Source organism: Camelus bactrianus, chromosome X (genome assembly GCF_048773025.1).
Source record: "Camelus bactrianus isolate YW-2024 breed Bactrian camel chromosome X, ASM4877302v1, whole genome shotgun sequence".
NCBI lineage: Eukaryota > Metazoa > Chordata > Mammalia > Artiodactyla > Camelidae > Camelus > Camelus bactrianus.
The window spans coordinates 67,134,967-67,158,563 of NC_133575.1; positions in this window are offsets into that span (position 1 = coordinate 67,134,967).

Sequence of the window (23,597 nt, forward strand, 5' to 3'; positions counted from 1 at the left end):
TTTTGGTAAGGAATTTTGCATTTAAGTCCATCAGTGATATTGATCTGTAATTCTCTTTTATGTTAGTGTCTTTGCCTGGTTTGGGTATCAGGATGATGGTGGCGTCATAGAATGAGTTTGGTAGTATTCCCTTCTTTTAAATCTTCTGGAAGAGTTTGAGAAGGACAGATATTAGTTCTTCTTTGTATGTTTGGTAGAGTTCCCTGGTGAAGCCTTTCAGTCCTGGACTTTTATTTGTATGGAGGATATTTTATTGCTAATTCAATTTCATTTCTAGTTATTGTTTTGTTCAACTGGTCAGTTTCTTCTTGATTCAGCCTTGGTGGACAGTATGTTTCCAGAAACTTGTCCATCTCCTTTAGGTTATCCAGTTTGGTTCCATGTAGTTTTTCATAATATTCTCATATGATCTTCTGTATTTCTATTTTATTTGTTGTAATTTCTCCATTTTCCTTTCGTATTTTGCTAATTTGTGCTCTCTCTATTTTCTTCCTTGTGAGTTTGGCCAGAGGTTTGTCGATTTTATTTACTCTTTCAAAAAACCAGCTTTTGGTTTGATTGATATTTTTTCTATGGATTTTTTAATTTGTATTTTATTTATTTCCTCCCTGATCTTAATTATTTCCTTCCTTCTGCTGCCTTTTGGGGTTTTTCGCTCTTCTTTTTCTAATTCTTTTGCTAGTGGGTTAGATTGTTTGAGATTGTTTTTCTTTTCTGAGGAAGGCCTGTATCGCTATAAACTTCCCTCATGGAACTGCCTTTGCTGTGTCCAATAAATTTTGGGTGGTTTTGTTTTCATTTTCATTTGTCTCAAGATATTTTTTAATTTAAACATTGATTTCATCATTGACCCATTGGTTTTTTTAATAGCATGTTGTTTAATCTCCATGCTTTTGTTTTTTTCTCCTTTGTTTCTCTGTTGTTGATTTCTAGTTTCATGGCACTGTGGTCAGTAAAGATGCTTGAGATAATTTCTAACTTCTTAAAATTGTTGAGGCTTCTTTTGTGCCTAAGTCCATGATCAATCCTGGAAAATGTTCCATGAGCACTTGAAAGGAATGTATAGCCAATTTTTGGGGAGTGTAATGCTCTGAAAATATCCACCAAATCTAATTTTTCTATTGTATCATTTAATTTCTCTGTTGCCTGATTTATTTTTTGTCTGGAAGATCTGTCTAGTGATGTTAATGTGGGGTTAATATCTCCAACAATGATTTTATTCCCATCAGTATCCCCCTTTATCTCTGATAGTAATAGTTTTATGTGCTTAGATGCTCCTATATTGGGGGTGTATATATATATAATGAGTGTAATATCCTCATCTTGTACTAATCCTTTAACCATTACTAAATGTCCTTCTTTATCTTTTTTTATGGCCTTTGTTTCAAAGCCTATTTTGTCTGATATCAGTATTGCTACACCTCCATTTTTGGCTTTTCCATTTGCATGGAATATCCTTTTCCATCCTTTCACTCTCAATCAATGTATGTCCTTCTACCTAAAGTGGGTCTCTTGTATGCAGCATATTAGAGGTTCTTGCCTTATTATTCAATCTGCCACACTTTGTCTTTTGATTGGAGCACTTAGTCCATTAACATATATAGTAACTAATGATACTTGTGTGTTTATTACCATTTTGAATTTATCTTTGCAGTTGATTTGGTATTTCCTCTTTGTTCCTTTCTTCTTCCTTTTGTGGCTTGATTATTTTCCTTTGTATTACCATGGATTTTATTTAGTTTTAGTGACTCCCTTGCAAGTTTTTGGCTTGTGGTTACCCTTTTTGTGAGTCTATTAACATATTACTATAACTGTTTGTATTAAACAGATAAGCTCAAACCCATCCCACCGAGAACAAAATTTTTTTTTAATTCTATATTTTCTTGCTTCCCTCTCCCACTATCAATGATTTAGATATCTTCCTTCACAATTTCATGTTTATTCTATTTGCAATTCATTGTAGTTATCACCATTCCAGATATGATATTCTCATTTCTGTAGCATTCTGCTTGTTTTCTATTTAGAGTAGACGTTTCAGTATTTCCTTTAGCATGGGTTTAGTGTTACTAAAACTCTTCAAGTAAGACGGAGAAGATGGCGGAGAAGAAGGACGTTCGCAGGTCACCCTCTCCCACAAATACACCAAGAACCACATCTACAGACTCACTCAGCCAACCAGAGCACCTGTGGAACTCCGACAGAACATCGCCCTCTTCAAAAGAGAAAAACCCCAAAAATCTGGTAGGAGAAAAGGAAAAAAGAAGAAACAAAAGGCAAAGCAGCGCGGGAGCTGCAAAGGAGGACTGGCGTTCGCTCGCTGGGTCTCCCCTCTCCAACTGAGAGGCCAGCGGGACAGAGGGGGAGCCTCCGAGGCTCGGATCTGTACAGAGCAGCCCTTGACTAACAGAACTAAGTTACACGGGCACAGAGCGTCCCCCCGACACCCAGCCTGAGACGCCGCCGGCAAAGGCGGGCAGGGCCAGGCTGCCCAAACCGGGCGGAGGACGGGGGCGGCTGCACGGAGGCAGCCCCGGGGGAACTCAAGGGGCTGCACGCCGTGGCTGTGGGTGCACAGGGCAGAACAACCTGGGCCCTCCATAAAACAGGAAGGTTGATGTGCTCTCGGGGGAAGGGTGCACACCCCCATCTCTGAAAACCCACGGAAAGTTTTCGGGGGAAGAGAGGCAGGGCTCAGGCACAGCCGCCATATCCTCTAGCGCTTAGCATCCAGGCGGGGGTGGGGGCGAAACCTGCACCGGCACCGAAGGGCTTAGTAGCCTCAAAGGCCAGACTGAGACTGGCCTGCAGCCCGGGGCAGATAGGATCCTTCCATCCTGGTCCCTCAGAGAACTTGCTCCACAAAGACGAACAAGGAGCTGGGTTCTGGCTCGGAGCAGGGACAAGGCTGTCCCTCGGTCTTCCCTGAGCCCACCTGAGGAGCGCCGACCAGGGCGGAGCACGCAGCCGTACAGAGCAGTGGAGCTACCGGCATGGGGAGAGGGAGAGCGGCCTCCCACCTTTTAGGAAGGAACACAGCTCCTGACCACAGTGCTGGGAGGGGGCACGACCCGCCCTCCTACCTGGCCAGTCTGCAACTCTGACTGCTGCGTCAGGAGGGGCAGTGACCCGCCCGCCCACAGCAGAGGAGAGCTGCACCTGACCCAGTGTTGCGAGGAGGCGCGATCTGCTTGCCCACAGGTGCTGGGAGCAGCACAGAAGAGGGCGCCAATGGAGGGCCTCTGAAAACAGCAAGCTGAGCTTCCAAAACGGGACGAAGACAGAAAGACTTCACATTCAAAGCACACAAACTCCAGGAGAACACCGAGAAACCCACCCCCCACCTTATTTTTTTTAATCTGTTTTTACCTGTTCTATTTTCTATTACTCTCTTAAGTTTTACTTCTTAATTCATTTCTATTTCTCTTGGGTTTTGATGTCCTATTATTGATTAGACACAGGTTTCAAATACATCTCTTCATCTCCCCCCCTTTTTTTTTTGTAAAGGTTTTAAAAGGACGTCTCAACCCGATTAATACTCTGCTTCATCTTGCTCTTCTATTATTCATTGTACACTGTTTTCAAACCCTCTTTCCCCCTTGTTTTAAAATTCTATCTCTCTCTCTTATTTTTTTTCTTTTTTTTCCTAAGTTTTATTCCTAAATAGGTATTAGATAGATAAAATCCTTAAGGACCAAAATAAACAACTGATACTTCATAAACCACAGTGCCAGAGAGGTATGAGCAAGATGAAGAAGCAGAAAAACTTTTCCCAATTAAAAGAACAAAAGAAATCCCCTGAAAGAAAGATCAATGAAATAGACATTGATAGCCTACTAGATCAAGATTTCAAAAAAGGAGTGATCAAATTCCTGAAGGAATTAAAAGAGATAGTGTTTACAGATCTAAAATATGTCAAAAATGAAATTGAAGCTATAAAGAAGAGCCAAGTAGAATGGGTAAACTCATTGACAGAGGTGAGGAATGATCTAATAGCTGTACAAAGCCGACTAGATAATGCAGAGGAACGAATTAGTGATCTAGAAGACAGGGAAATAGAAAGCACCCATTCAGAAGAACTATAAGATAAGCAAATTAAAAAAAATGAAAATAGCATAAGAGACCTATGGGATAACATAAAGCGTCCCAATCTTCGCATAATAGGGGTCCCAGAAGGAGAAGAAATATCAAAGGGGATTGAAAAGGTTTTTGAAGAAACCATAACTGAAAACTTCCCAAACTTAAAGAAGGAACCAGATATCCAAGTACAGGAAGCTCAGAGGGTCCCAAACAGGAAGAACCCAAATAGACCCACACCAAGACATATCATAATCAAGATGGCCAGAGTCACGGATAAAGAAAGGATTCTAAAGGCAAAAGAAAAGCAAAAAGTAAGTTACAAGGGAACCCCCATAAGGCTCTCAGCTGATTTCTCTACACAAAAACTACAGGCCAGAAGGGAGTGGCAAGATATATTCAACATCCTGAATGGAAAAAAAAGATGCAGCCTAGAATACTTTACCCAGCAAGGCTATCCTTTAGGATAGAAGGAGACATAAAGAATTTCACAGACAAGCAAAAACGAAAAGAGTTTAGCCACACTAAACCCATGCTAAAAGAAATATTGAAAGGTCTACTCTAAATAGAAAAACAGCAGGATGCAACAGAAATAAGAATATTACAACTGGAAAGGTGATAACTAGAATGAATTACAAACAAAATAAACACAAAACTGTAAAAGAAGACATACAAATCATTGAGAGTGGGAGAGGGAGGCAGGAAAATATAGAATTTCTTCTTTATTTTTAATTTTTTTTCTTTTCAGTAAGATGGGTTTGAGATTATGTTACTATCAGTTTAATAAAAACAGTTATAATAATGGGCTAATAGACTTACAAAAAAGGGTAACCACAAGCCAAAAACTTACAAGGGAGTGACAAAAACTAAATAAAATCCATGATAATACAAAGGAAAATTACCAAGCCACAAAAGGAAGGAAGGAACAAAGAGGAAACACCAAATCAACTGCAAAGATAAATTCAAAATGGCAATAAACACACATCTATCATTAATTACTGTAAATGTTAGTAGACTAAATGCTCCAGTCAAAAGACATTGAGTGGCAGACTGGATAATAAAGCAAGAACCTTCAATATGCTGCATACAAGACCCACTTTAGGGAGAAGGACACAGATAGATTGAGATTGAAAGGATGGAAAAGGATATTCCAAGCAAATGGAAAAGCCAAAAAGCAGGTGTAGCAGTACTGAATTAAGACAAAATAGACTTTAAAACAAAGGCCATAAAGAAAGATAAAGAAAGACATTTTATAATGATTAAAGGATCATTACATGACGAGGATATTACACTCATCAATATATATGCATCCAATATAGGAGCACTTAAATACATAAAACTATAACTAACAGAGATAAAGGGGGCTATTGATGGGAATACAATCATGCTCAGAGATTTTAACACTGCATTAACATCACTAGATAGATCTTCCAGACTGAAAATAAATCAGGCAACAGATAAATTAAATAATACAATATAAAATTAGATTTGGTGGATATTTTCAGAGCATTGCACCCCCCAAAAATAGGATATAAATTCTTTTCAAGTGCACATGGAACATTTTCCAGGATTGATCATATACTTGGACAGAAAAAAAAAAACCTCAACAATTTTAAGATGATTGAAATTATCTCAAGCATCTTTACTGACCACAATGTCATGAAACTAGAAATCAACAACAGAGAAACAAAGGAGAAAATAAGGAAAGCATGGAGATTAAACAATATGCTATTTAAAAACCAATGGGTCAATGATGAAATTAAAGTTGAATTTAAAAAATACCTTGAGACAAATGAAAATGAAAACACAACCACACAAAACTTATGGGACACAGCAAAGGCAGTGCTGAGGGAAGTTTATAGTAATACAGGCCTTCCTGAGAAAAGAACAATAATCTCAAACAATCTAACCCACGAGCTACAAGAACTAGAAAAAGAAGAACAAAAAATGCCAAAAGGCAGCAGAAGGATGGAAACTATAAAGATCAGGGAGGAAATTAATAAAATAGATATTTAAAAATACCATAGAAAAAATCAATCAAATCAAAAGATGGTTATTTGAAAAAGTAAATAAAATCGACAAACCTCTGGCCAAGTCACAAAGAAGAGAAACAAGAGAGCACAAATTAGCAAAATAAGAAAGAAAAATGGAGAAATTACAACAAATAACATAGAAATAGAGAATACCATATAAGAATATCATGAAAAACTATATGGAACCAAAGTGGATAACCTAGAGAAGGTGGAGAGGTTTCTGGAAAAATACAGTCCACCAGACTGAATCCAGAAGAAACTGACCACTTGAACAAACTGATCACTAGAAATGAAATCGAATTAACAATAAAAAATCCTCCCTACAAATACAAGTCCAGGACTGGATGGCTAGACTGGGGAATTCTACAAAACATATAAAGAAGTCATACCAGTCCTTCTCAAAATCTTCCAGAAGATTGAAAAGGAGGGAATACTTCCAAACTCATTCTATGAAGCCACCATCACTGTGATAACAAAACCAGGCAAAGATACTACCAAAAAAAAAAGAATGATAAGCCAATATAACTGATGAACATAGATGCCAAAATCCTCACCAAAATATTAGCAAATACAATCCAACAACATATAAAGATTATACATCATGACCAAGGGGATCATCCCAGGGACACAAGGGTGGTTCACAATATGCAAATCAATCACTGTAATACATCACATTAACAAAAGAATAGACAAAAACCACATGATCATCTCAATAGATGCTGAAGCAGCATTTGGTAAAATTCAACAACAATTTATGATAAAAATTCACACCAAAGTGGGTATAGGGGAAACATCTCAACATAATACAAGCTATACATGACAAACCTACAGCCAGCATAGTGCTCAATGGTGAAAAACTCAAAGCTTCCCACTAAACTCAGGAACAATACAAGGCTGTCCACTAACACCACTCCTATTCATCATAGTCATGGAAGTCCTAGCCACAGCAATCAGACAAGAGAGAGAAATAAAAGGGATCCAAATTGGAAAAGAAGAGGTAAAAGTGTCACTATATGCTGACAACATGTTGCTATATATACAAAATCCTAAAAGGTCCACACAAAAACTAGTAGAGCTGATCGAAGAATTCAGCAAGGTAGCAGGTTACAAGATTAACATTCAACAATTAGTTACATTTCTTTACAGTAATGATGAATCAACAGAAAACGAAAGTAAAAAACAATCCTCTTTAAAATAGCACCCAAAGTAATAAACTACCTAGGAATAAATCTAACCAAGGAAGTGAAACATTTATACACAGAAAACTATAAACCATTGATGAAGGAAATTAAAGAAGACTTTAAAAAATGGAAAGATATCCCATGCTCTTGGATTGGAGGAATCAATATTTTTAAAATGGTCACACTGCCCAAGGCAATCTACAGATATAATGCAATCCCTATCAAATTACCTAGGACATATTTCACAAAACTAGAACAAATCATAGTAAAATTTATATGGAACCATCAAAGACCTAGAATTGCCAAAGCATTACTGAAGAGAAAGAAAGAGGCTGGAGGAATAACTCTCCCAGACTTCAGACAATACTATAGAGCTACAGTCATGAAGACAGCATGGTATTGGTACAAAAACAGACATGTAGACCAATGGAACAGATTAGAGAGCCCAGAAATGAACCCACAAAATTTTGGTCAACTCATCTTCGAGAAAAGAGGGAAGAATATACAATGGAATAAAGACAGTCACTTCAGGAAATGGTGTTGGGAAAACTGGACAGCAGAATGTAAATCAATGAAGCTAGAACACTGCCTTACACCATACAGAAAAAGAAACTCAAAATGGAACAAAGACTTAAACATAAGACAAGATAGAATAAACCTCCTAGAGGAAAATAGAGGCAAAACATTATCTGACATACATTTCAAAAATGTTCTCCTAGAACTGTCTACTCATGCAATAGAGGTAAAAGCAAGAATAAACAAATGGGAACTAATGAAACTTACAAGCTTCTGCACAGCAAAGGAAACCATAACTAAAACAAAAAGACGACCTATGGAATGGGAGAAAATTTTTGCAAATGAAACCGTCAAAGGCTTGATATGCAAAATATATAAGCAGCTCATACAACTTAATATGAAACAACCAAGCAACCCAATCCAAAAACGGGCAAAAGGCCTAAACAAGCAATTCTCCTAGGAAGACATACAAATAATCAATAGGCACATGATAAAATGCTCAATATCACTAATTATCAGAGAAATGCAAAGCAAAACTACAATGAGGTGTCACCTCACACCAGCCAGAATGGCTGTCATTCAAAAGTCCCCAAATGACAAATGCTGGAGAGGATGTGGAATAAAGGGAACCCTCCTAAACTGCTGGTGGGAATGCAGTTTGGTGCAGCCACTGTGGAAAACAGTATGGAGATTCCTCAAAAGAATAGGAAGAGACTTAGCATATGTCGCAGGAATCCTACTCCTGGGCATATATCCAGGAGGAATCCTACTTCAAAAGGACAACTGCACCCCAATATTCATAGCTGCACTATTTACAGTAGCCAAGACATGGAAACAGCCTAAATGTCCATGGACAGATGACTGGATAAAGAAAAAGTTGTATATTTATACAATGGAATACTACTCAGCCATAAAAACTGACAACATAATGCCATTTGCAGCAACATGGATGCTCCTGGAGAATGTCATTCTTAGTGAAGTAAGCCAGAAAGAGAAAGAAAAATAACATATGAGATAGCTCATATTTGGTATCTAAAAACAAAAAGAGAAACAAAAACAAACAAACAAAGCATAAATACAGAACAGAAACAGACTCATAGACATAGAATACAAACTTGTGTTTGCCAAGGGGGCTGAGGTTGGGAAGGGATAGACAGGATTTCAAAATTGTAGAATATATAAACAAGATTATACTGTATAGCACAGGGAAATATACACAAGATCTTATGTTAGCTCACAGAGAATAAAATGTGACAATGAACATATATATATGTTCATGTATAACTGAAAAATTGTGCTCTACATTGGAATTTGACACAACTTTGTAAAATGACCATAAGTCACTAAAAAATGTTAAAAAAAAAGTCTAGGTAATAACAAACAACAACAAAATAGAACTTGTACGTAAAACCTGGGATATTGTCTTACAAGCCATGCATCTCTGAACTCCCTTTGTGATCTCTACTGGAAATCAAAATTCAGCTTTTAGAATTTTAAAGAGCTGCAGTTTTTTTCTGTCCTGCTGGGATCAACGGACACTGGGAGTTACCGGTTTAGGGACTGTATATAAGCTGCAAGGGGGCATCCTGATGGTTTTGTCAAATCCACTGACATACTCCCTGTGATAAAGGAGACAGGGTTCCTTGTTCTCCTTCATTACCCTGGGCCTCCAGAATGGCAAAGTTAGTTTCTCTGTTGTTGTTACTAAAATAAAAATAACAAAATATTAAAATGTTTAAAAAAAAGAAAAAAACAAACAACCCAATCCAAAAATGGGCAGATGACCTAAACAAAGAATTCTCCAAGGAAGACATACAAATGATCAATAGGCACATGAAAAAATGCTCAATATCACTAATTATCAGAGAAATACAAATCAAAACTACAATGAGATATCACCTTACACCAGTCAGAATGGCTATCATTCAAAAATCACAAATTACAAATGTTGGAGAGGCTGTGGAATAAAGGGAACCCTCCTACACTGCTGGTGGGAATGCTGTTTGGTACAGTCACTGTGGAACATAGTATGGAGATTCCTCAAACTCTAGGAATAGACTTACCGTATGACCCAGTCATCATGCTTCTGGGCACATATCCAGAAGGAACCCTACTTCAAAATGACACCTGCACCCCAATGTTCATAGGGGCACTATTTACAATAGCCAAGACATGGAAACAGCCTAAATGTCCATCAACAGATGACTGGATAAACAAGATGTGGCACTATTCAGCCATAAATATCAACAACATTACACCATTTGTAGCAACGTGGATGTTCCTGGAGAATGTCATTCTAAGTGAAGTAAGCCAGAAAGAGAAAGAAAAATAACATATGAGATCGCTCATATGCAGAACAAAAAACAAGCAAAGCATAAATACAAAACAGAAATAGACTCATAGACATAGAATACAAACTTGTGGTTGCCAAAGGGGTGGGGGTGGGAAGGGATAGACTGGAATTTCAAAATTGTAGAAGAGATAAACAAGATTATACTGTATAGCATGGGGAAATATATACAAGGTCTTATGGTAGCTCACAGAGAATAAAATGTGACAATGAATATATATATATATGTTCATGTGTAACTGAAAAATTGTGCTCTACACTGGAATTTGACACAACATTGTAAAATGATTATAAATCAATAAAAAATATTTAAAAAAAAAAGTCGATAAAAAGGTTGGGGATTTCATTTTTTAAAAAAAGAACTTTTCTAAATTTGTACAACCAAGACTTGCTGATGGGGTCCTAATAGAAACTACATTTAAAGCTATAAAATTTGACAGAACTGAGTTCAAAGTTTATACAAATTGGTATATTTAAATGGTCTTTATATAAGATGTTACATCTCTTTTGTCTATTTATATTGTGAGGTAAACATTTTGTCACTGGACGATACTTCCCCTGCCTGATATTATAAGGCAGGGCATATAAATCTGCCCCTCAGATAATATTAATTTGGGAATTTGAGATTTACAAATGTTAGCCACTATATATAAAAATAGATTTTTAAAAAGTTTCTTTTGTATAGCACAGGGAACTATGTTCAATATCTTGTAATAGCCTTTAATGGAAAAATATGAAAAAAATATATGCATGTATATGCATGACTTGGACATTGTGCTGTACACCAGATATTGACACATTATAATTAACTGTATTTCAATTAAAAACAGCGATTGTAGAAGAAAAAATATACTATAAGGAATCAATAGGATTACCTGAGCTTGCACAATACAAAGCAAATACAGGGAGCTAATATTCAGAGTCACAAAAATAATGATTGAGATTTTTGCTCTGGGTTTAACCTGTCACTCAGAAAAAGGGCTATTTTTGAATGCCTTGTGCAATATTTTGAAGGCATGATAAATTGAAACCTAAAGTTCTGGAACATAGATCTCTTCATTTTCAGTTTAGTTAGGAAACTTCTCATTGATATATAAAAGCAAATTAAAGAAACTACAGTTGAGCGAGTCAATCTTTCACCATTAATCAGAAATGTAAATTGTTTCAGAAACTCTCCTACGTAACCAGATCCCAAAGATCTGGACCTTCCTGGTTTAATAAGGAAGGGGATAAAAAACAATATGAGCAAATAGTTGCAGAATTTATTTTCAATTTAACTCTAGAAGACAATGCAACAGTGGAAATACACTGAAATATATTAGGAAATGCTACCATCTTATGGCCAAAAATAGGAAGTCAAGCAAAAAGAATGGCTTCAAAACTAGACCACAGGGAGATTCCCAGATCCCAGAGTAGAGATAGTCACATCTCACCCTCTCCCAAAATAAACCTTGAATTATTTCTACAAACCCACTGATTTAAACAGAACACATACTGAACTCTGGCAAAGTGTCTCATACCTCAAAATACAGGAGGATTCTCACAAAATATGGTAAGAGAAAAAAATGAAAAGAAAACTGGTGTGGCTTCAGTCCTGTGGAGAGAGAACAGCAAAGGAAGGAAGGCACCCTCACGCTCAGATTCCCCATCTGCAGCTAGGAGGTCATCAGAGACAGAAGCCAAGCTTCTGAGACTCAGAGAAGAAAGTGGCAGCTGCTTGGCAGACATAACTAAGAGAAATTGGAGTAGAAGGCCCCTGTGATTCCCCAGCCCTGATGAAAACTGACAGGGATAAGTCAGGACAGGCTGCTGGAGATCAGTGATGAGACTGGGAAGAGGGCTGGGGCCCACTGCACTGAGGCAGCCTCAGGGAACAGGAGGGAGGAGTGAGCTCTGGCTTGGGATGTGTGCAGAGCACAACAGCCTGGGACACCCATAGAAAAGCATCACTGATGGTATGCATGGGGGGAAGAGGCACATGCAGCATTCCCATAGCTGCTGTCTCCACTTGGCTCCATATTTGCTGCATTCTCAGGAGAAGAGAGATGGGGCTGGGTCATAACCATCACAGCTGTGCAAAGGCAGGGCTGAAAGGTGAATCCACACTCAGAAGCACTGAAACTTTACAGGTGGGACTGAGATTTGCTTACAGCATCAGGCAAAAAGGGTGAATTGCTATGCTGGAGCTTTTGTGAAACTTTGTCTTTGGGATGAACATGCAGTGAGTGGAGTTCTGGTGCATTAGAGGGCTGAGTATGGGTATTTGCAACAGGACACCATACTTTACCATATGGAGAAGTGGTGCTGGGGTCTGCACTGATCCTATGTCACATCATGGATTCAGGTGTGTGACTGCATTCTCCCTATGATGGGGCCTAATACCTGACATTGGCAGATGTGCACTGGCAGTTCTGGGGGCTCAGATCCTAGAAGACATCAGATTGGGTGGCTGGCATTCCTGTAGCTAAGGTGGGAAAAAAGAAATATAGAGTATACATATACATTTTTTCAAGTTCTCATAGAACATTCTCTAGGATAGACCACATAATTGGGCACAAAAGAATGCTCAACATATTTAAGAGGCTAGAAATAATTTCAAGCATCTTCTCTGACCAAAATGGCATTGAATTAGAAATCAACCACAGAAAATCAGAGGAGAAAAAGGCAACAGCATGGAGGCTGAACAACATGCTACTAAAAAACCAATTGATCAATGATGAAATCAAAGAAGAAATTAAAAAACATCTAAAGATAAATGACAATGAAAACACAACTACACAAAATCTATTAGATGCAGCAAAAGCAGTCCCAAGAGGGAATTTCATAGTGATAAAGGCCTTCCTCAAAGCGTAAGAATAATCTCAAATAAAAAACCTAACCTACCACCTAAAAAATTAGAAAAAAAAATTAAACAAAACCTAAATTTAGCAGAAGGAAAGAAATAATAAAGTTCAGGAAGATAATAAATAACATAGAGATTTTAAAAAATCAATCAAACCAAGTGCTGGTTTTTTGAAAGAGTAAACCAAGTTGACAAACCTTTAGCCAAGTTCACCAAGAAGAAAGAAAGAGAACACAAATAAACAAAATAAGAAATGAAAATTGAGAAATTACAGCCAAAACCACAGAAATACAAAAAATCATAAGAGAAGACAATGAACAACTATATGGCAATAAATCAGAAAACTTAGAAGAAATGGACAAGTTTCTAGGAACATACAGTCCACTAAAACTGAATTAAGAAGAAATAGATCATTTGAGCAGACCAATCACTAGAAGTGAAATAGATTCAGGAAAACAAACAAACAAACAAACAAAACAAACAAACAAACAAACAAAAACCTCCCTGCAAACAAAAGTCCAGGACAAGATGGCTTCACTGGGGAATTCTATCAAACATATTAAAAGAGCTCATATCAATTTTTCTCAAACTCTTCCAAAAAACTGATGAAAGAGTACTCCAAAATTCATTCTATGAAGCTACCATCCACCTGATACCAAAGCCAGACAAAGACACTAACAAAAAAAGAAAACTGTAGGTCAATATAGTTGATGATAATAGGTGCAAAAATACTCAACAAAATATTAACAAACAGAAGCTAACAACCCAAAAACAGGTCGTACACCGTGATCAAGTTGTATTCATCCCAGAGACACAAGGATGGTTCAACATATGCAAAACAATCAACATGGTACACCACATCAACAAGAGAAAAGACAAAAATCACAGGGTCATCTCAATAGATGCAGAAAAACATTGGATAGAATTCAACACAAATTTACGATAAAACTCTAACCAATATGGGTATAGAGGGAACATATCCCAACATAATAAAAGCTATTTATGATAAACCTACAACCAGCATAATGCTCAATGGTGAAAAGGTTAAAACCTTCCCACTGAAATCTGGAATAAGACAAGTATACCCACTCTCACCACTTCTACTCAATATAGTATTGGAAATCCTAGCTATAGCAATTAGACAAGAAAAGGAAATATAAATGTTAAAAAATTTTAAAAAAAGGAAATAAAAGGGACCTAAATTGGGAAGGAAGAAGTAAAATTATCATTACATGTGGATGACATGATACTCTATATAGAAAACCTGAAAAGCTCCACAAAAATATCTACTAAAGCTGACAAAAGAATTCAGAAAGTTAGCCAGATACAAGATTAATATACAGAAATCAGTGGCATGTCTTTACAGGAACAATGAAATATCAGAAAAGGAAAGTAAAGAAACAATCATTTTTAAAATTGCATCCAAGAAAATATAATATTTAGGAATAAATCTGAACAAGGAAGTGAAAGATTAATATGTGGAGAATTTCAAAACATTGACAAGGAAATTAAAGATGACTTAAAGAAATAGAAGATATCATCTGCCCTTGGATTGGAATAATTAATTTTGTTAAATGGTCACACTATCCAAATCAATCTACAGATTTAATGCAATCCCTATCAAATTTCCCAGGACATTTTTCAAAGAACTAAAACAAATAATCCTCAAATTTATATGGAATCACAAAAGACATAGAATCACCAAGGCAATACTGAAGAAAAAGAATGAAGCTAGAGAAATAACCCTCCCAGACTTCAGTCTAATACTACAGAGCTACAGTAATCAAAACAGCATGGTATTGGCATAAAAACAGACATATTGATCCATGGAACAGAATAGAGAGTCCAGAAATAAACCCACAAACTTTTGGTCAATGAATCTTTGACAAAGTAGGCAAGAACCTACAATACAGTTAAGACAGTCTCTTCAGCAAATGGTGTTGGGAAAACTGGACAGCTGCATGTAAATCAGTGAAGCTGGACTACTCCCTCATACCATACACAAAAATAAACTCAAAATGGCTTAATGACTTGAACATAAGACAAGACACTCTAAGCCTCTTAGAAGAAAACATAGGCAAAACATTATCTGACATAAGTCTCAGCAATGTTCTCCTATAACAGTCTACCCAGGCAATAAAAATAAAAGCAAAAATAAACAAATGGGACCTAATTAAATTTATAAGTTTTTGCACAGCAAAGGAAATTATAAGTAAAACAAAAAGACAACCTATGAAATGGGACAATATATTTGTAAATGATGTGACTGACAAGGGCTTATTTCCAGACTATATAAGCAGCTCATACAACTTAATAAGAAAAACACAAACAACACAACCCATAAATGGGCAGAAGACCTAAATAAGCTATTCCCCAATGAAGACATATAAATGGGCAATAGGCACATGAAAAGAAGGCTCAATATCATTAATTATCAGAGAAATACAATTCAAAATTGCAATGAGGTATCATCCCACAACAGTCAGAATAGCCATCATTAAAAAGTCCACAAACGATAAATACTGGAGAGGGTGTGGAGAAAAGGCAACCTCCTACACTGTTGGTGGGAAGGTAATTTTGTGCAGCCACTATGGAAAACAGTATGGAGATTCTTCAAAAGACTAAAAATAGACTTACCCTATGATCCAGCAATCTCACTCCTTGTCATATATCCAGAGAGAATTCTAATTTGAAAAGATACATGCACCTGAATATTCAAAGCAGCACTATTTCCAATAGCCAAGACATGGAAACAACCTAAATGTCCATCAACAGATGACTGGATAAAGAAGCTTTGGTATATTTATACAATGGAATACTACTCAGCTATAAAAAATTTAAAAATGCCATTGGCAGAAAGATGGACGGACTTGAATATTGTCAATGTAAGTGAAGTAAGACACAAAGAGAAAGAAAAATACCATATAATATCACTTATATGTGGAATCAATTAAAAAAAAGACAAATGAATTTATTTACCAAATAGAAACAGACTCACAGACATAGAAAACAAACTTATAGTTACTAGAGGAGGAAGGGAGTGGGAAGGGATAAATTGGGAGCTCAAGGTTTGCAGACTAACTAATATACATAAAATAGATAAACATTTTCATACTGTATAACACAGGGAACTATATTCAATATCTTTTGGTGAAAAACATGAAAATGAATATATGCATGTATATATATATATATATATAATTGAAACATTACAAAATTGATACAAAATTATAAAATGACTATACTTCATTGAAATATATATACAAAAAATTAGAATAATAATAAAAACTCTTCTTAAGAAATAATTCATCTCAATAATAATGTACGAAGGCCTATTCAATATCTTCCAAAGACTTATAGTGGAAAAGAATCTGAAAAAGAACATATATATGTGTATGTATAACTGAATCACTTTGCTATACACCTGAAACCAAAACAACATCATAAATTAACTATACATCAACAGAATTTTTTTGTAAAAATTTAAAAAGAAGACTACATTGGTGGAAGGATAATTCAATTAAAAATAAAGTGATAATTAATATTCTTAAAATGGCCATTCTACCCAAAACAATATACAGGTTTAATGTGATTCTTGTCAAATTACCCAAGACATTTTTCACAGAACTAGAATAAATAATCCTAAAATTTATATAGAAACACAATAGACCCAGAATTGCCAAAGCAATCCTGAGCAAAAAGAACAAAGCTGGAGACATAACTCTCCTAGTCTTCAGACAACACTACAAAGCTACAATAATCAGAATATCCTGGTACTGGCAAAATCCAGACATGGGGATCATGAAACAGAATAGATATCCCAGAAATAAGCCTACACACCCATAGTTAATTAATCTATGGTAAAGGAGGCAAGAATATACAATGGAGAAAAGACAGTCTCTTCAGCAAGTGGTGTTGGTAAAACTGGATAGCCTCATGTAAACCAATGAAATTAAAACACACCCTCACATCATACATACAAATAAACTCAAAATGGTTTAAATGCCTAAATATAAGATACAATACCATAAAACTCTTGGAAGAAAACATGGGCAAAACATTTTCTGACATAAATCATAGCAATATTTCTTAGCTCAGTCTCCCAAGGCAAAAGAAATAAGTGCAAAAATAAACAAATGGGACCAAATCAAATGTAAAAGTTTTTGCACAGCAAAGGAAACCACAAACAAAATGAAAAGACAATCTACAGACTGGGAGAAAATATTTGCAAACTACATAACAAATAAGGGGTTAATTTCCAAAACATACAAACAGCTCTCGCAACTCAGTATCAAAACAAACTACCCAATAAAAAACTGGGCAGAAGACCTAAATAGATATTTCTCCAAAGAAGACATACAGATGGCCAATGGGCACATGAAAATATTCCCAACATCACTAATTAGTAGAGAAATGCAAACCAAAGCTACAATGGGGTATCACCTCACACAGGTCAGAATGGCTATCATCAAAATGTCTACAAATAATAAACACTGGAGAGGGTGTGGAGAAAAAGAAACCCTCCTACCTTGTTAGTAGGAATGTATATTGGTGCTACCATTAGGGAGAACAGTATGGAGATTCATTTAAAAATGAAAAATAGACTTACCATATGATCCGGCAATCCCACACCTGGGCATATATCTGGAAAAGATGAAAACTCTAATTTGAAAAGATGCTTGAACCCCTATGTTCATAGCAGCACTATTTACAATAGCCAAGGCTTGAAAGCAAACTAAGTGTCAATCAACAGATAAATGGTGAAAGAACATGTAGGAGATACACATATCAACCATTAAATGAATGAAATATTGCCATTTGCAGCAGCATGGATGGACCTAGAGAATACTATACTAGGTGAATTAAGTCAAACAGAGAAAGACAATATTATATGATATTTCTTATATGTAGAATCTAAAAAATAGTACAAATGAATTTATTTACAAAACAGAAACAGACTCACAGACATAGAGAACAAACTTATGGTTACCAAAAGGGAAAGGGGGAGAGATAAATTAGACATATGGGATTAACAGATATTTACTACTATGTGTAAAATAAACAACAAGGATTTACTGTATAGCACAGGGAACTACATAAAATATAATAATTTTTAATGGAAAAGAACTATATATATGTATATATGATACTATATATATATATGATTCAGTTTGCTGTACACTTGAAACTAACAAAATATTGTAAATCAACTATACTTCAAGAAAAAAAGAATATAAATACACATATTTCCGAAAGAAAAAGAGATATAGCATCAGTTCAAACTCCAGTCTACTAATTTGGCCAATTTCAAGGGCAAGTGAATTGGATACAAAATATCTTAAAAAGAACATCTGTCACTACAACAAAACCACAACTGACTGCTAAACAACCATCAAAAAAAAAAAAAAAATACTGGAACCTAGCAAAAGAGATCATCTTCAACTGGAAACATAAGGAGGGAACCACAACAGGAGGGGCATACTTGTGATACAATCAGGCCCCATAACCCCCGGGTGGGCGACCCACAAGCTGAAGAATAAATAAGTTGCAGAGGCCCTCTCACAGGAGTGAGAGCTCTAAGCCCCACATCAGGCTCCCCAGCCTGGGGTTCTGGCATTGGGAGGAGGAGGAGACCCCAGAACATCTGGTTTTGAAGGCCAGCTGGGCTTAGCTCCAGAACCCTCATGGGACTGGGGGAAACAGAGACTTCATTTTCTTCAGAAGTGTACACAGAATCTCACATGTGACATGTCCAAGGCCAGAGGCAGTAATTTCATAGGAACCTGGACCAGGCCTGCCTGCTGGTTTTGGAAGGTCTCTGGGGATGTAGGAGACAGCTGTGGCTCACCCATTAGACATAAAAGCTGGTTGCAGACATTCCAGGAGTGTTCATCTACATGAGCTTTCCTGGAGGCTGATATCTTGATTGGATCATTAGCACCAAGACCTAGCCCCACCCAGCAGCTTGTAGGGAAGCCTCAGGCCAAACAACATAAGGTTGGGAACACAGCCCCACCCATCAGCAGACTTCCTGAGCCACAAAGGCCTCTAGACACGGTCCTACCCACCAGAGTTCCAGGATCAAGCTTCACGCAGTAGTGGGCAGGGACCAGCTCCTCCTGCCAGGAAACCTGCATAAGCCTCTAATCCAGCTTGATCCACCAGGGGCAGATACCAGACATAAGAAAACAACAATCCCAAACCTTATGGAAGGAATGCACAAAAACAGACCAGACTCTACACTGGGACCATCTGGATCCTGGCCCTTTAGTGACAAGAGAGGAGTGTATTGCTGGGATGCATAGGACATCTCAAACTGAGGGCCACCTCTCCAAGGTTGAGAAACATAACTAACTTACCTAAAAATATAGATAGAAAGATAGACAATATGAAGCAGCAGAGGAATATCTCCCAGACCATGGCATAAGATAAAGTCTCAGAAGAAGAAATAAGTGATGAGGAGATACTCAATTTACCTGAGAAAGAGTTTAAAGTAACGATGGCAAAGTTGCTCAGAGAACTCAAGAGGACTATAGATGCACAGAGAAAAGTTTTTGGCAAAGAGTTGGAAAATATAATGAATATCCAAACAAAGTTGAAGAATAAAATCACTGAAATTAATAGCACACTAGAAGGAAACAAGACTGGACTAAATGACGCAGAAGAACAGATCAGTGAGCTATAAGACAGATTAGTGGAAATCACTGCTGCAGAACAGAAAAAAGAATGAAAAGAAATGAGGATAGTTTGAGAACTCTGGGACAATATGAAGTGCACTAATATTTGCATTATAGTGGTCCCAGAAAGAAAAGAGGGAGAGAAAGGACCTGAGAAAATTTTGAAGAGATAATCACTGAAAACTTTCCCAACTTGTGAAAGGAAACAGTCACCCAAGCCCAGGAAGCACAGAGAGTTTCACACAGGATCAGCCCAAAAAGGAACACACTAACACACATAGCAATCAAATTGACAAAAATTACAGATAAGGAGAAAATATTAAAATTAGCAGGAGAAAAACAACAAATAACATACAAGAGAACTCCCATAAGGTTATCAGCTGATTTTTCAGCAGAAAGTCTACAGGCCAGAAGGGAGTGGCAAGATATATTTAAAGTGATGAAAGGGGGAAAGCTACAACCAAAAATACTCTATTCAGCAAGGCTGTCATTTGGATTTGATGGAGAAATCAAGAGCTTCACAGATAAACAAAAGCTAAAAGATCTCAGCACCACCAAACCAGCTTAAGAACAAAAGTTAAAGGAACTTCTCTAGTCATCAAACCATAAGAAAAGAGAACAAAAAGAAGAAAGGAGAAAAAAAGATCTACAAAAGATTGCTTTGGCAGTTCAGTGTCTTTTATGATTCCATATAAATTTTGGAATTGTTTGTTCTAGTTCTGTGAAAAATATGAGTATTTTGACAAGATTTGCATTAGATCTGTAGATTGCTTTGGGTATTTTGGCCATTTTGATGATGTTGATTCTTCCAATCCAACAGCACAAGATATCTTTCCATTTCTTTGTATCATTTTCAATTTCCTTCAATGTTTTATAGTTTTCAGAGTATAGGTAACCTCCTTGGTTAAGTTTATTTCTAGGTGTTTATGCCAGTTATAAAATTCTGGGTTTTTAAGTGAAAAAAAAAATGAATGAAGGGCTGAAAATGGAAGAATACCTTTCTTTCTTATGAGTGAGTTATATTCCATTTTATATATATGTTGCATTTTCCTCATCCACTCATCTATTGATGTGCACTTAGGATGCTTCTGTATCTTGGCAATTATAAATAATTTTGCTGTTAATAGTGGGGTATATGTATCTTTTTGAATTAATCCTCATTTTGTGGTTGGCTTTATTCCTTTGATAACTATGTAAATTTAAAAAGCTAAAGCTGTAAACATTCTTAGAAACAATGAACAATACATACATGTAAATTTTAAAAATATGTTGTGTATATGTATTTACATGCAATATATTATATACGTGCAGTCAAATTGTAACAATTCTACCTAATATAACTAAACAATGAAAAAAAAGAACATGTTACATTCAAGCTGAGAATGGGTCACAGATACTTGGTGACCTATTAAATAGGCAATAAGTGTTCATTTATAATCTCATGCTTCAGCACCTACTTATAATGGTTGTTCACTAAATGGTAACTGACTGACCTATGCTCCCTTAGAGAAGAAATGGTGCTTTTTTCCATTGAATCTCACTCTTCACATTCCTCCTCTGACATTGTAACTGCTGCTTTCTGTATTAATCTTCTCAGAATACACTAAAGATAAATCAAAATCTACTTTTGGAGAGGATCTTGGCTGCAAGATCTGAAGTATAATACAACTCCTGCCCTCTAGGACAGCTTATTCAATTGTTTAAATATTTGCAGGCTAGAGTAGAATCCATTTTGTGAAATGAAAATTTACACACAATCTTATATAAAGTATAAAAAATGAAATTTTCATGATAAGTATGGAATGGACTGAAGCTCTATTTGGAAATTGCCCCCCTGCTGGGGAATTTTGGGGGGCAAGAAATAGGATACTCAGTTTTCCTCAGAAAATGAGTATTGAAAGTCATTTAATTGAGAGGGTTAACTTGAGCCTTGTTTTCTTACTGCAGAAGACTCAGGAAGAAAGAACTCTGTGTTCTATTGCCTGTGTTTTTTCCTTTCATCAGTTTAAAAATTACTGTTCTAGGACATTTCTGATCAAAACAAGCTAGCTGGATTGCTTGGATCAGTTAAAGTTTTTAAAAACTTTATCAACAAAATAAACAGTTAATCTGATAATGTTGATAAACCTGATTGGGCCTTTCTTATGTGAGAGGTTTTCTCAATAATTCCATCAATATGTGCTTATATATCTACACAGGTTGAAAGGGAAAGAGACATAAAATCCTTAACTCCCCTAGACTTCCTGGCAGCTTCTACTGTTCTCCACAGAAGTGTAATTTAGACTCTTGATAGAAGTAAGAAGGATGAATACAATGAATTGTTCAATCTTAACAGTAGGAAATGAAAATGGCAGGTTGCCATAAATATTGGGTAATAAAGTATAAAAATAGACACATAGAATGCCAAAATAATCATCCTTTTTCTCTCCCTTTTACTAAAAACTTTCTTTAAAATTTAGTGTCCATTTCTTCATGTTTCATTCAAAAGTAGGTCACCAAGGACCTAGTGGTTATCCATCCTGCTTCTGATACCTTAAGTCAAATTAACTCACCTAGGTTACACACAGCATCTAGTCAATAAAAACAAGTCACAAATACCAAATAGTTTATGCAATTTTTTCAACCCCATTCCTATCCCTAATAAAAGAGCCCTACCATCCAGTTTTGTATATAAACACCATGGAAGCCACGATTCCATCTTAACATCAAGTAGAAAGCTTAACAGACTGAAAAATCTACAACTCTTCTAGAGTCACAAAATTGGGGAGAACACAGGGCAAATTGCTGCCCCCAAAACTGGAGAAATATACAGGCAAATACAGAAAATAAGAACTTACCAGAGCAGAGAATCACAAGCAGAAACAATGCCGAGGTAGGAAAATTAGAACAATTGACAAATTGCTGAAGGCTTAGTGTAGATAATTCTGAGACTTAAAAACTCCATGGCCACTAGTCGTAAAATGTGCCTCACAATCTTATGAAATGTAACTCCAAGGACTAGACCAAATTCACACCATAAATATCAGAGAAAATTCCCCTTTCTTCTGGCAGGGGTAGAGGAAGAGAAACCATTTTGAAATATGCCAGAGTACTCTGTTCTTAATGATGTCTGCTCTCAGGAGAAACTAGTTAACCAGAGCGTAAAGTTCTAAGGTATTGTCAGAGCCTAACTGAATTAGGAAAGAAAAATACCCAACTCTAGTCAGCTCTAGCCTTTCATGTAAGAGGGAAATATCCAACTCCAGTCCACTCTAACTATCCACTCCTAAATAAAGGGGAAGAAAAAATTAAAAACACTTGTGAAGTTCACCATCCAGAGACATCGGCCAACTGAAAGACGGATACTTAATCACAGGACACTTCCCCTTTCCTGACACCTCATCACCACATTATTAAAGGCCTATTTATAACAATTCCTTTTACCTTATAACATTACGTTTGGTTATCAAAAAATTACAAGGCACACTAAAAAGGAAAAAACACAATTTAAAGAAACAGAGCAAACATCAGAACTGGACATAAAAAGGATATTGGAATTATCAGATTGGGAATTTAAAATAGCCATGGTTATCATGCTAAGGGATTGTTTCATGTCAAACTCAATCAAGTGATAACCAATGTTGTTGCTGGACTAGCCCTTGTGGTTCTTATTATGATTGCAACCTCAGCAAAAACCATCAGGAAATTTTGAAAGAGTCAAGTTTTATTACTTACAAGTCCTGGAAATTACACAGCATACATGGGGTCACACAGTGATGCTGTGGTGAGATAAAAGAGAGAGTGGAGGCTTGGGGTTCTATTGTTATTGGGGTAACAAGGGAGGGCCTAGGTTTCCATGGACTCACACTTTATTGGAGAATTTAAAATATAAGAGTAGGAGTTCAAAGAATGGAAAAAGAAAAAAAAAATCTACCCAAATGGTCA